The 14214-nt window shown below is 43.6% G+C and overlaps 1 long non-coding RNA gene across 1 annotated transcript in view; it reads left to right on the top strand.

The window, feature by feature from the left end:
- The window catches only part of LOC135055303 (uncharacterized), a 44745-nt gene that overhangs the window by 15947 nt on the left and 14584 nt on the right, over window positions 1-14214 (top strand). The window contains exon 3 of the long non-coding RNA XR_010243712.1: window positions 7217-7349. This is a non-coding gene — a long non-coding RNA (uncharacterized LOC135055303). The remainder of the gene's footprint in view (window positions 1-7216; window positions 7350-14214) is intronic.

Here is a 14214-nt window from a genome sequence, read left to right as displayed (position 1 = left end):
ATTGGGTTCCATTAAGGTCCAGTTTTCGGCTCTGTACATTTTCTTCCAAAAAGAACTGGCTTCACTGCCTGAAGTTCAGACTTTTGTTAAGGGAGTGCTGCATATTCAGCCCCGTTTGTGCCTCTAGTGGCACCGTGGGATCTCAACGTGGTGTTGGATTTCCTGAAGTCGCATTGGGTTGAGCCACTTAAATCCGTAGAGCTAAAATACCTCACGTGGAAAGTGGTCATGCTGTTGGCCTTGGCGTCGGCCAGGCGTGTATCAGAATTGGAGGTTTTGTCATGCAAAAGCCCTTATCTGATTTTCATATGGATAGGGCGGAATTGAGGACTCGTTCCCAATTCCTTCCTAAGGTGGTGTCAGCTTTTCATGTGAACCAACCTATTGTGGTGCCTGCGGCTACGTGGGACTTGGAGGACTCCAAGTTACTGGACGTAGTCAGGGCCCTGAAAATATATGTTTCCAGGACGGCTGGAGTCAGGAAAACTGACTCGCTATTTATCCTGTATGCACCCAACAAGCTGGGTGCTCCTGCTTCTAAGCAGACTATTGCTCGCTGGATCTATAGCACGATTCAACTTGCACATTCTGCGGCTGGACTGCCGCACCCTAAATCTGTAAAAGCCCATTCCACGAGGAAAGTGGGCTCTTCTTGGGCGGTTGCCCGAGGGGTCTCGGCTTTACAACTTTGCCGAGCTGCTACTTGGTCGGGTTCAAACATTTTTGCAAAAGTTTGATACCCTGGCTGAGGAGGACCTTGAGTTTGCTCATTCGGTGCTGCAGAGTCATCCGCACTCTCCCGCCCATTTGGGAGCTTTGGTATAATCCCCATGGTCCTTACGGAGTTCCCAGCATCCACTAGGACGTCAGAGAAAATAAGATTTTACTCACCGGTAAATCTATTTCTCGTAGTCCGTAGTGGATGCTGGGCACCCGTCCCAAGTGCGGATTGTCTGCAATACTTGTATATAGTTATTGCCTAACTAAAGGGTTATTGTTGAGCCATCTGTTACTGAGGCTCAGTTATATTTCATACTGTTAACTGGGTATAATATCACGAGTTATACGGTGTGATTGCTGTGGCTGGTATGAGTCTTACCCGGGATTCAAAATCCTTCCTTATTGTGTCAGCTCTTCCGGGCACAGTATCCTAACTGAGGTCTGGAGGAGGGTCATAGGGGGAGGAACCAGTGCACACCAGGTAGTCCTAAAGCTTTCTTTAGTTGTGCCCAGTCTCCTGCGGAGCCGCTATTCCCCATGGTCCTTACGGAGTTCCCAGCATCCACTACGGACTACGAGAAATAGATTTACCGGTGAGTAAAATCTTATTATATATATACACATACACACACATACACATATCCAAAAGCCAAATACCACTGACTGACTCATCACAAAATCTCCGGAACCATGAGGAGTAGGAACTTGAAATTTGGACAATAGCTTTGTTTTGTGACATAGTGGGCCTAATTCAGATCTGTTCGCTCACTAGCGTTTTTCACTGCGCAGCGATCAGGTAACTACTGCGCATGCGTATGCACCGCAATGCGCAGATGCACAGTACGGTTACAAAGCGGATCGTTGTTGTGCACTGGTTCTAGCGAAGAAACCATTCGCACAGCCGTTCACAAGGAGACTGACAGGAAGAGGGCATTTGTGGGTGGCAACTGGCCGTTTTCTGGGAGTAGTTGGAAAAACGCAGGCGTGTCCAAGCGTTTGCAGGGCGGGTGTCTGATGTCAATTCTGGGCTCGAATACGCTGAAGTGATCGCAGCTGCTGAGTAAGGTCAGAGCTACTCAGAAACTGCACAAGCTGTTTTTGTACAGGGCGGCTGCACATGCGTTCGCACACTTACAAAGCTAAAATACACTCCCCTATAGGTGGCATCTATCTGTTCGCAGCGCTGCAAAAAATAGCTAGCGAGCGAACAGATCTGAATTAGGCCCAGTGTCACTATTAAGGGATTTGTCAAAATTCTACCCCCAAAGCCAAAGTCAGGAGCAATAGGAAGATAGCCATTGCTGTTGCTTCCAGAGATATTGCCGCAATTTTGCTTGATGGTGGCAAGACGGGGACGGCTAACTCTGCTTTTAAGTTGCCTCTCAATCTGAATCACTTGGAGTCAGTGCTCTGCAACATCTCTAAGCAGAATGACATGACTCAGGTACTTTGAGAGGTCAAGCTCGTCGTGTGGGATGAGTGCACTATGGGTAACAAGGGGGGCATTGAGGCTCTTAATTGGATGCTCCAGGACATCAGGAGCTGCACCCGTCTGATGGGTGGGGTGATAGTGCTGCTGGCCAGAGACTTTAAAGAGAAGGAGTTGGTTTTGGGGAATAAGATAGCACACTGGGTTAAACTTGTACAAATAGTATATAAACTGGTATATCGGGAGATTTATAGATAAGAATTCAATTACTTTCCACTTCCTGAGAGTGAGACAGAATAAACACTTATTATTTAACAAAGCCGGCGGTGCTCCCTAGAGTTGTAAAAATAGATCACATGTAGTACAAAGAGGAAAGACAACTCTTTTTTATGGGGCACTCTTCAATACGATTTCAAAGACTCACACTGACATACAAACATATACCATATAATTAAAAAGCAATTCCAGATATTGATCGTTAGACTTCTGAATAGATTCCTATGTTGGAATGAATTTACCTTGTGACCTGGTTGAAATCATTGTAATGATTCAGTGCGATCGGTATGAATAACCTCCAATCAAAATCCCGAGAGTCGAAATCCCGTCAGCAATTGACCGACGGTCAAAATCCCGACAAGGTCAAAATCCCGACATGGACAAAATACCGACATTTAAAATACCGACACGGTCAAAATACCGACATGTAAAATGCCGACAGGTCAAAATACCGACGTGCATTTTCATTGGTTTTTGTGTGTATGTCGACATAGGTCGACATGGACACCTTATAAGTGTGCCGCTGCGCTCGGCACACTATTATATTCCCCCTCCAGGTCCACTGGGATGGTAATGTATGAACAAGTCGGTTTCAATGAAAAAAAACCATGAAAAATGCATGTCGGCATTTTGACCTGTCCGTATTTTGAACTTGTCGGTATTTTGTCCATGTCGGGATTTTGACCGTCGGCCAATTGCTGTCAGGATTTCGACCGTCGGGATTTTGATTGGAGGTAAATTGACTGCATCCAGATTCAGTTGTATTGTTCCTCATTACACCAGATAGTAACAATGCAGTAATTCCGCTCTACAAACACATAGTATCAGTCTTTTTCAGAAAACTCCTTTACAGCCAGCCGTTAAAAATAATATTGCCAATTGTATACTTATTCCATTCCTGTCTTGTATACTAGGAAAATAATGTGGTATGTAATGGCAATTATTAGTCCACCCACCATGGTAGGTAATTGCAGTACTACATTAGCTGTGATTCGATATAGATACTTGTATAAAGTTTTGTGTTTCAATTCTGAACAGAGGATTCAGATCTGACTGTGATTCCAAGAACAAATAAAAGTCAGAAGGAAGTGGGGCAAAGGTGGCATGTGCCAGGTTTCTGCTTTTGAGAATCTGCAGGAGCATCGAATTTTCAATGAGAGAACCAATTGGAGCACATGCACAAGTCCCAAGGCCTGTATCTGCTATTAACTCCTGATGTGCCCTATTCTGGGCATCGATTAATGAGAGTACAAGGGAGAGGTCCCTATCTGAAATAGGTAAATCACCTTAATTGCTCAATGTTAATGAGCTAAAAATGAAAAGTATAAAAAAATATATAAATGATAATAATAATAATAACAACAGCAACACATTAATGTGAAGAGAATGTCACAACTTCAATATTAACATCCATGGATAGCAATATGGATAATCATTCAATAATACTGATTACATATATCACAAACACTCCAAAATAGAATAGAATAACTAATAGGCCCTACACACTGGCCGATTTGTTTGAAAGATATGAACGATCATGTTCATAAATGAACGAGAACTCGTTCATATCTTTAAGTGTGGAGGCACCAGCGATGAACGATGCGAGGCCCCGCGCTCGTTCATCGCTGGTCCCCCGTCGGCTGTACATGCAGGACAATATGGACGATCTCGTCCATATTTGCCTGCACTTCAATGGAGCCGCGTGACGGGGGGGATACGCCGCCGGGTCGGCTGTATCCGCCGTCGGGCAGCTCGGCGGCGGATTTGCCAGTCTGTAGGGCCCTTAAGAAACACAGGTTTCACTTGCACTCACATCCAGGATTTCTGCTGTCCTCAATCATATCTTACGGCATCGAATTGAAGATGAGAGAACCCTCAGACGCCTATGCAACAATGAAAAACCGTGCTTCTGCTCTTGGTATTTCACCTGTAAGTTGCCCAATGAGAGAGCACAGAAATTTATAAGGAAAAGAGTGTACGTCCTGATATCTGCAACTTTCTTTTAATATTAAGGGTGTTTGTTCATATGTTTTATGATTCGCCAAATCTGCTATGAGTGATAATATATCCTCAATACCATTAACTATCCAAAGATCAAAGCAGTGCACCTTATGTAAGCAAATATACAGAATATTTATTATAAATCCCACATATGATATAATGATCTTATTTGCAAAATTGCAAACTAATAAGTTTGGGTAAAAATGGAATCAAGGAGCTAGAATGTGAATAAGATGCATGTGCAGATAAAATAATATACATATAGATGCATCTAATTTGCTGAGAGCGTCTTACGTGCAGGCTACCAATTAGCACATATACAGTGCATCTGGAAAGTATTCACAGCACTTCACTTTTTCCATATTTTGTTATGTTACAGCCTTAGTCCAAAATGGAATAAATTAATTTTTTCCCTCAAAAGTCTACACGCAATGCCCCATAATGACAACGTGAACATTTTTTTTTTTAGATTTTTGCACATTTATTAAAAATAGAAAAACTAAGAAATCACATGTACATAAGTATTCACAATCTTTGTTCAATACTTTGTTGATGCACCTTTGGCAGCAATTACAGCCTCAAGTCTTTTTGAATATGATGCCACAAGCTTGGCACACCTATCATTGGGCAGTTTTGCCCATTTCCTCTCAAGCTCCATCAGGTTGGATGGGAAGCATCGGTGCACAGCCATTTTCAGATCTCTCCAGAGATGTTCAATCGGATTCAAGTCTGGGCTCTGGCTGGGCCACTCAAGGACATTCACATAGTTATCCTGAAGCCACTCCTTTGATATCTTGGCTATATGCTTAGGGTCGTTGCCCTGCTGAAAGATGAACCGTCTCCCCAGTCTGAGGTCAAAAGCGCTCTTGAGCAGGTTTTCATCCAGAATGTCTCTGTACATTGCTGCATTCATCTTTCCCTCTATCCTGACTAGTCTCCCAGTTCCTGCCACTGAAAAACATCCCCACAGCATGATGCTGCCACCACCATGATTCACTGTAGGGATGGTATTGGCCTGGAGATGAGCGGTGCCTGGTTTCCTCCAAACATGACGCCTGGCATTCACACCAAAGAGTTCAATCTTTGTCTCATCAGACCAGAGAATTTTGTTTCTCATGGTCAGAGAGTCCTTCAGGTGCATTTTGGCAAACTCCAGGTGGGCTGCCATGTGCTTTTTACTAAGGAGTGGCTTCCGTCTGGCCACTCTATCATACAGGCATGATTGGTGGCTTGCTGCAGAGATGGTTGTCCTTCTGGAAGATGGTTGTCCTTCCACAGAGGAATGCTGTAGCTCTGAAAAAGTGACCATTGGGTTCTTGGTCACCTCCCTGACTAGGGCCCTTCTCCCCCGATCGCTCAGTTTAGATGGCCGGCCAGCTCTAGGAAGAGTCCTGGTGGTTCCAAACTTGTTCCATTTACGGATGATGGAGGCCAACGTCACTCATTGGGTACTTTAAAGCAGCAAATTTTTTTCTGTACACTTCCCCAGATTTGTGCCTCGAGACAATCCTGTCTCGTAGGTTTACAGGCAATTCCTTTGACTTCATGCTTGGTTTGTGCTCAGACATGCACTGTCAAGTGTGGACCTTATATAGACAGGTGTGTTCCTTTCCAAATCATGTCCAATCAACTCAATTTACCACAGGTGGACTCCAATTAAGCTGTAGGAACATCTCAAGGATTATAAGTGTAAACAGAATGCACCTGAGCTCAATTTTGAGGTTCATGGCAAAGGCTGTGAATACTTACATACATGTGATTTCTTAATTTTTTATTTTTAATAAATTTGCAAAAATCTCAAAAAAAACCTTTTCCACGTTGTCATTATGGGGTATTGTGTGTAGAATTTTGAGGAAAAAAGTTAATTTATTTATTATTGTAAGCCCTAATCAGGAACGGCCATCATTCATCTTTCCCTCTATCCTGACTAGTCTCCCAGTTCTGTTATATACTAAATCCCCTGTTTGTTTAAATATAGTGCAAAATATAAAATCAAATGCGGTATATAGGGGGTAATTCCAAGTTAATCGCAGCAGGAAATTTTTTAGCAGTTGGGCATAAACCATGTGCACTGCAGGCGAGGCAGGTTTAACATGTGCAGAGAGAGTTAGATTTGGGTGTGGTGTGTTCAATATGCAATCTAATTTGCAGTGTAAAAATAAAGCAGCCAGTATTTACCCTGCACAGAAATAAAATAACCCACCCAAATCTAACTCTTTCTGCACATGTTATATCTGCCTTCCCTGCAGTGCACATGGTTTTGCCCAACTGCTAAAAAATTTCCTGCTGCGATCAACTTGGAATTACCCCCATAGCCATTAAATATTAAAGCATATGCCAGCTAATGATGGCCGTTCCTGATTAGGGCTTCCAATACCGCTACTCAGATTAATTTAATTAAAATTGTGTACAGCTTCACTGGTTTGATCTATAAAAGAGGACCGTAGCGTCATGTACTCCAGCCTTCTGACGAAGTCGATGACGAAATGCGTTAAGGCGGAGTCTACTGACGCTTGTGCTTCCCGGGGCTGTTGAATCCTGAAGTGAACGGCAGGTGTGATCCTACCCGCGGCTTTCCAGCGGTCCATGGCGGGGTGAGGACTCCATTACAGCCGGGCGGTTTTCGGTTCCAGCTATTGCCGGGAAACTTTTTGTGGAATCATGTGGTAACCAGCCCACACTGGTTACCAGTTGGTACGAGTTGAATTTTACCATATATGTTTTTTAATGTCATTTTATTAAATACATTTATGCACTATGGAGCGCCCCCTATATATGCTTTCTTTGTAGATCTATCACATCCGTTGGAGTTCAGATTGACAAAAAATGGGAACAGCGGTCCTATAAAAGCTGAGGAGGATCTAGTGACATTCCAGCACTTATTTAAGTGCCAGTTGATTTCCCAAACATATTCATGTTTGCTGTAGGTACTTTTGCTCCAGATAATTAATCAGCGCTGTTCTCTATCTATATTTGATATATATATATAATACAGGAAATCCCACTTTCGTGGGAAAAGATAGCACTCTCCAGACTTAATATCAAATAAAGCAAAAAGGTAAATTTAATGCAAAGGTAATCTCACAGTTCATATGAAGTTTCAAAGCGATTTCCAACGTTTCGGTTCCTGGCGGGGCCTTTTTCAAGGAATACACAGACAGTCAGCAATGTCAACGATGCAGCATAGAGTCAGCTTTGCAGGAGAACTGGAGACACGTGTCTCCAATTCTCCTGCAAAGCTGACTCTATGCTGCATCGTTGACATTGCTGACTGTCTGTGTATTCCTTGAAAAAGGCCCTGCCAGGGACCGAAACGTTGGAAATCGCTTTGAAACTTCATATGAACTGTGAGATTACCTTTGCATTAAATTTACCTTTTTGCTTTATTTGATATTAAGTCTGGAGAGTGCTATCTTTTCCCACGAAAGTGGGATTTCCTGTATTGTACTATGGGCCCGGCCTCTGTAGGGGCTGGACTCTGATAGACACCCCAGCAGTTGACTTTAATACTGTGAGAGTGCAGGGATTCCTTTTATATATATATATATATATATATATATAAAATTCAGCTGGCCCTCCAATGAGGGATAATAAGAATGCTTGCTGTGGTGCCCTCCGTAGGTTAGTGACACTAACCCCATGTAGTCAGCGAAGGTCGGCGGCACTCATACAGTCTTTTCAAATCGTTTTAAAAAGGTATACGTTTATTGTTCCAATGGCGTTTCGGGAATACACCCCGTCGTCAGGGACAGCACATCAGATATGTTCCATCTCCAAACAGCAGTATACTGACACATTTAATTAATAGAGACTTTACCTGATTGTGGGTTAGTGTGTGTGTGTGTGTGTGTGTGTGTGTGTGTGTGTATATATATATATATATATATATATACTGCTCAAAAAAATAAAGGGAACACTTAAACAACACATCCTAGATCTGAATGAATGAAATATTCTTATTAAATACTTTGTTCTTTACATAGTTGAATGTGCTGACAACAAAATCACACAAAAATGATCAATGGAAATCAAATTTATTAACCCATGGAGGTCTGGATTTGGAGTCACCCTCAAAATTAAAGTGGAAAAACACACTACAGGCTGATCCAACTTTGATGTAATGTCCTTAAAACAAGTAAAAATGAGGCTCAGTAGTGTGTGTGGCCTCCACGGGCCTGTATGACCTCCCTACAATGCCTGGGCATGCTCCTGATGAGGTGGCGGATGGTCTCCTGAGGGATCTCCTCCCAGACCTGGACTAAAGCATCTGCCAACTCCTGGACAGTCTGTGGTGCAACGTGGTGTTGGTGGATGGAGCGAGACATGATGTCCCAGATGTGCTCAATTGGAATCAGGTCTGGGGAACGGGCGTGCCAGTCCATAGGATCAATGCCTTCGTCTTGCAGGATCTGCTGACACACTCCAGCCACATGAGGTCTAGCATTGTCTTGCATTAGGAGGAACCCAGGGCCAACCGCACCAGCATATGGTCTCACAAGGGGTCTGAGGATCTCATCTTGGTACCTAATGGCAGTCAGGCTACCTCTGGCGAGCACATGGAGGACTGTGCGGGCCCCCAAAGAAATGCCACCCCACACCATTACTGACCCAGTGCCAAACCGGTCATGCTGGAGGATGTTGCAGGCAGCAGAACGTTCTCCTTGGCATCTCCAGACTCTGCGACGTCTGTCACATGTGCTCAGTGAGAACCTGCTTTCATCTGTGAAGAGCACAGGGCGCCAGTGGCGAATTTGCCAATCTTGGTGTTCTCTGGCAAATGCCAAACGTCCTGCACGGTGTTGGGCTGTAAGCACAACCCCCACCGGTGAACGTCGGGCCCTCATACCTCCCTCATGGAGTCTGTTTCTGATCGTTTGAGTAGACACATACACATTTGTGGCTTGCTGGAGGTCATTTTGCAGGGCTCTGGCAGTGCTCCTCCTGTTCCTCCTTGCACAAAGGAGGAGGTAGTGGTCCTGCTGCTGGGTTGTTGCCCTCCTAAGGCCTCCTCCATGTCTCCTGATGTACTGGCCTGTCTCCTGGTAGCGCCTCCATGCTCTGGACACTACGCTGACAGACACAGCAAACCTTCTTGCCACAGCTCGCATTGATGTGCCATCCTGGATAAGCTGCACTATCTGAGCCACTTATGTGGGTTGTAGGGAGGTCATACAGGCACGTGGAGGCCACACACACTACTAAGCCTCATTTTGACTTGTTTTAAGGACATTACATCAAAGTTGGATCAGCCTGTAGTGTGTTTTTCCACTTTCATTTTGATTGTGACTCCAAATCCAGACCTCCATGGGTTAATAAATTTGATTTCCATTGATCATTTTTGTGTGATTTTGTTGTCAGCACATTCAACTATATAAAGAACAAAGTATTTAATAAGAATATTTCATTCATTCAGATCTAGGATGTGTTATTTTAGTGTTCCCTTTATTTTTTTGAGCAGTGTATATACACACCCACTAACCCACAATCGGGTAAAGTCTCTATTAATTAAATGTGTCAGTATACTGCTGTTTGGAGATGGAACATATCTGATGCAGTTATTTGCTCCCCGTATAGCATGGATTCACTGGAGACACTCGCTGATGCTTGTACCCAGTGGGCGCAGCAAGGGCGGCTCTCCATTCCCCCTTTGCCCGTCACTGGCAATGATTATCTACAGCAGGACCGATGGCATGCGGTTCTCCGCTCCCGATCCGGACCTGTATACTGGGACAGCAGTGGTGGCTTGCATGTGCGCTGTCTATCCGACGTGCACATTTCACCTGGGCAGCTTTAGACAGACCTTACCTGGTGTGCTGCAGGGAACACGTGCCGACGAGGTCAAGGCATGTCTCAAGTCATCCTACTTATGGCCAAGAATCAACGTCCTTTCCTTGAGGGTCAACATGCGAGTGCACCTTAAAGGGGACTTGAAAACAGAGGAGTTTTCTGAATTACTTTTGAAAATAGGGGATTGCAAGTCATTGGAAGAGGGGGAAAGAGTCCGAGTTGTGGACAACCTCTGCGATTTAGTCTACGATTTGAACACTTTAATAATAATAATAATAATAATTTTATTTATATAGCGCTCTTTCTCCAATAGGACTCAAGGCGCTTAACAGATACATAGCATAATATAGTACAGAAAATAATGAAGTACATTTTCATAAAATACAGAAGCATGAAGATACTAAAAGGGACATTATGGAAATGCTTGAGTAAACAGAAAAGTCTTGAGTCTACTTTTGAAGGATTCTATAGTTGGGGCCTCTCGCACTGTGCGGGGAAGTGAGTTCCATAGAGTCGGAGCCGCATGACTAAAAGCTTGACCCCCAGATGAATTACGGTAGATTCTAGGTACTGCTAAAAGTCCTTCATCTACAGATCGCAGTAATCGAGTGGCGCAGTATGGGGTCAGAAGCTGTTTCAGGTACCTTGGGCCTTGGTCATGTAATGCTTTGAAACTCAGTAAGCCAATCTTGAAGATGATTCGCCATCGTACAGGCAGCCAGTGAAGGGAGTAGAGGATGGGTGTTATGTGGCTAGAACGGGGCTGGTTGGTTAATAGCCTGGCAGCTGTGTTTTGCACCAGCTCTAAGCGCGCAATTCTTTTGCTGGTAGACCAAGGTAGAGGGCATTACAGTAGTCTAAACGAGATGATACAAATGCATGTATGACTTTTGGCATATCATCTGAGGGAATTAAGTGCTTGATTCTGGCTATGTTCCTCAGGTGAAAGAATGAGGATTTGATTGTGGCTGATATCTGATGTTTAAGTGTCAAGTCACCATCCAGGACAACGCCAAGATTCCGCACACGATCACTGGTCTGTAATTCTGAATCCCCGAGTGTAAGTCCACTTGGTTGGCTATGCTGCAGTCTTGTCCTTTGATGTAGCGGTCGTATCATAAGGACCTCTGTTTTATCCGGGTTCAGTCGCAGCCAACTGGCGCTCATCCACTCCTGTAGTTCAGCTAGACAGCCATTTAGGGTTGCTATTGGGTTATCAGTGCCCGGAGCAAAGGACAAGTACAGTTGTGTATCATCTGCATAGCAGTGGTAGACCAGGCCATGGCGCCTGATTATTTCGCCCAATGGGAGCATGTATACTGCAAAAAGCATGGGGGATAGTATAGAACCTTGTGGGACACCACATGGCAATGGCACTGGTGGTGATGAGTATAATCCAGATGATACTCTCTGTGACCTGCCTGTGAGAAATGATTTGAACCAGCTTAGGACTGTGCCATCCAGACCACAGAAATGTATCAGTCGCTCAATCAGAAGCCCATGGTCCACGGTATCAAATGCTGCCGAGAGATCCAGAAGGATTAATATTGAACAGTCACCTCTGTCTTTTGCCATCAGAAGATCATTTAACACACACACCAGGGCTGTTTCAGTGCTATGTCTTCTCCTGAATCCTGATTGAAATGGGTCATAAATATCATGAGACTGAGAAGATCTACCCGGCCTTCAATGAGAATGGAGGTAAAAGCGTCTCTTGGCTGAGGGAGAGGGCTATTCTCACTTCAACAAATGACTCAGCAGTTAACATCAACAACACTCTGTTGAAGAGTCTGGCTACTAATATGGTTAGGTACGAGTCGGTTGATTCCGTGGTGGAGGTGGAGGAAAGAGTTTCTGCATACTCTGAACCCAACTGAAAAACCACCTCATGTACTCTATCTCAAGGTTGGGGCCCCCATAATGCTTTTACGCAACCTGAACCCACCCAAACTGTGCAATGGTACCAGGCTGCAGTAGAAGACTCTACAAACATTTAATTAAAGCGACAATATTCACAGTTGAACACACCTTTTCATTTTTATATATAATTTTTTTATTGTAGTTTTACACAAATATATAGGTATAGAGTATAGGGGGGGTACAGGAAAAAGGGACAAGGGGGGCATATCAGGTATACAACAATATATCAACATAGTTGAAACATAGTAAGCATCATTTGTACGAACTTCTCTAATATTTAACGACTAGAGGTCGAGTTCGAGCCAGGAGACCCTAGTACAGTTAAATCAACTGGAGCACTATAAATGAAGGAATGGCCTAATATCTCTCTATATATGATCCACTTATACCATTTCATATAGATAGAGGAAGCCAATGAAGAATATTTACATTCTGCCGTTTCAAAATTTAAATGTTTATGAACCTTATTTTCAATCATCACGATATTATGGATTGCGGCCGACTTCCACAGTTGGGCGATAGAAGCCTTAGCTGCTATTACAATATGACCCAAAAGGTATTTGTCACTACTGGACAACTCGCAAGAGTAGTAATGGAAAAGAGCTAAAAGGGGGTCCAACGGAAAATCTACACCCAATACTTTTGACAAGAGGAGGTACATCTCTCACCAAAGTGGCTGTACCACGGGGCACTACCAAAAAAACATGTAAGATATCCCCTACCATCCTGCAATTCCCCCAACAACTAGAAGAAACTTTAGGCCAAATCTTATGTAGTCGCTCCGGAGTATAATATAATCTAGGAACTAATTTGTAATACATTTCGGAATGATTCATATAATTGGAGATCTTAAAACAGGACAGGAAGATGTCTTTCCAAACCACTTCAGTAAAAACATTAGATAGGTCTATTTCCCATTTGGTCTGTGTAGGAAACAACCCTCTTCGAAATTCCAAAATCAAGTGCTGATACCATCTAGGGATACCACCCTTAATAGATTGGGATGTAAGAAGAAATGACAATATTTTAGGGAGACCTATTTGTGCAGGAAACTTAGGGAGATAACTATGAAGCCAATAGCGTAGTTGAAGGTTTTTATAAAAATCTTGCTTGGGAATTCGAAATTTCGTTTGAAGGAGAGAGAAGGCGACTAAATTTCCATCTGAGAGTACATCCTGCAGATTGAGGAGACCTAGTTCATGCCATGTATTTAGTTGTAAGTTAGGTATCATAGAGGCTATAAAACGAAAAGATAACTGTGGGGAGGGCAAAGTGGCATTGGGGATAGAAGAAACCATACACTGCCAAGTTGATACAGTCATTTGAACCGCCTTACATCCATTAACCTTAGGAGGTACCAAGGAAATGGACAACCAAAGCGTAGAGGTAAAGGGGACATAGAGTTCAGCTCTATAGACCCCCATGGTTTAGGAGTGCCTTGTGTGAACCAGTCTCTGGACTGACTGAGTATACATGACGAATGGTATTTCTCCAAGTCTGGATATGCTAACCCTCCAGCAGTTTTAGCAGCAGTCAATGTAGTTGTTGCTATTTTCGGCCTCGCCCCTCCCCAAACATAATTAGATAGTAATCGGTTAAACTTATTACAAACAGTTTTAGGGAAAGGTTGAGGGATAGTGTGAAAATGATAAATTAATTTAGGTAGAAGAACCATTTTCGCAGCAGCCACCCAACCCACCCAAGAAACTTTGTGCATTAACCATTCCTTAGTGAGTTTTTTAACGCACGAAAGAGTGGGTCATAGTTGCAACTCAGTAAATCACCCTCTCTGGAGAGATTAACTCCCAAATACTTAAGTGATCTAAGTTGCCACGCGTATTTATATTTATCTTTCATACGCTTAAGTACGCTATCCGCAATGTTAATAGTGGATACTGTCGTTAGGGTGACAGTCATTAGGTTGACCACTGAAGGTCGACATGCACTAGGTCGACGTGGGCATTAGGTTGACATGTACTAGGTCGACGGGTCAAAAGTTCAACATGAGTTTCTCTAACGTCCTTGAGGATGCTGGGACTCCGTAAGGACCATGGGGAATAGACGGGCTCCACAGGAGATAG

The sequence above is a fragment of the Pseudophryne corroboree genome, chromosome 3 (assembly GCF_028390025.1).
Source record: "Pseudophryne corroboree isolate aPseCor3 chromosome 3, aPseCor3.hap2, whole genome shotgun sequence".
NCBI classification, from domain to species: domain Eukaryota; kingdom Metazoa; phylum Chordata; class Amphibia; order Anura; family Myobatrachidae; genus Pseudophryne; species Pseudophryne corroboree.
This window is presented reverse-complemented; position numbering and strand designations above follow the sequence as displayed.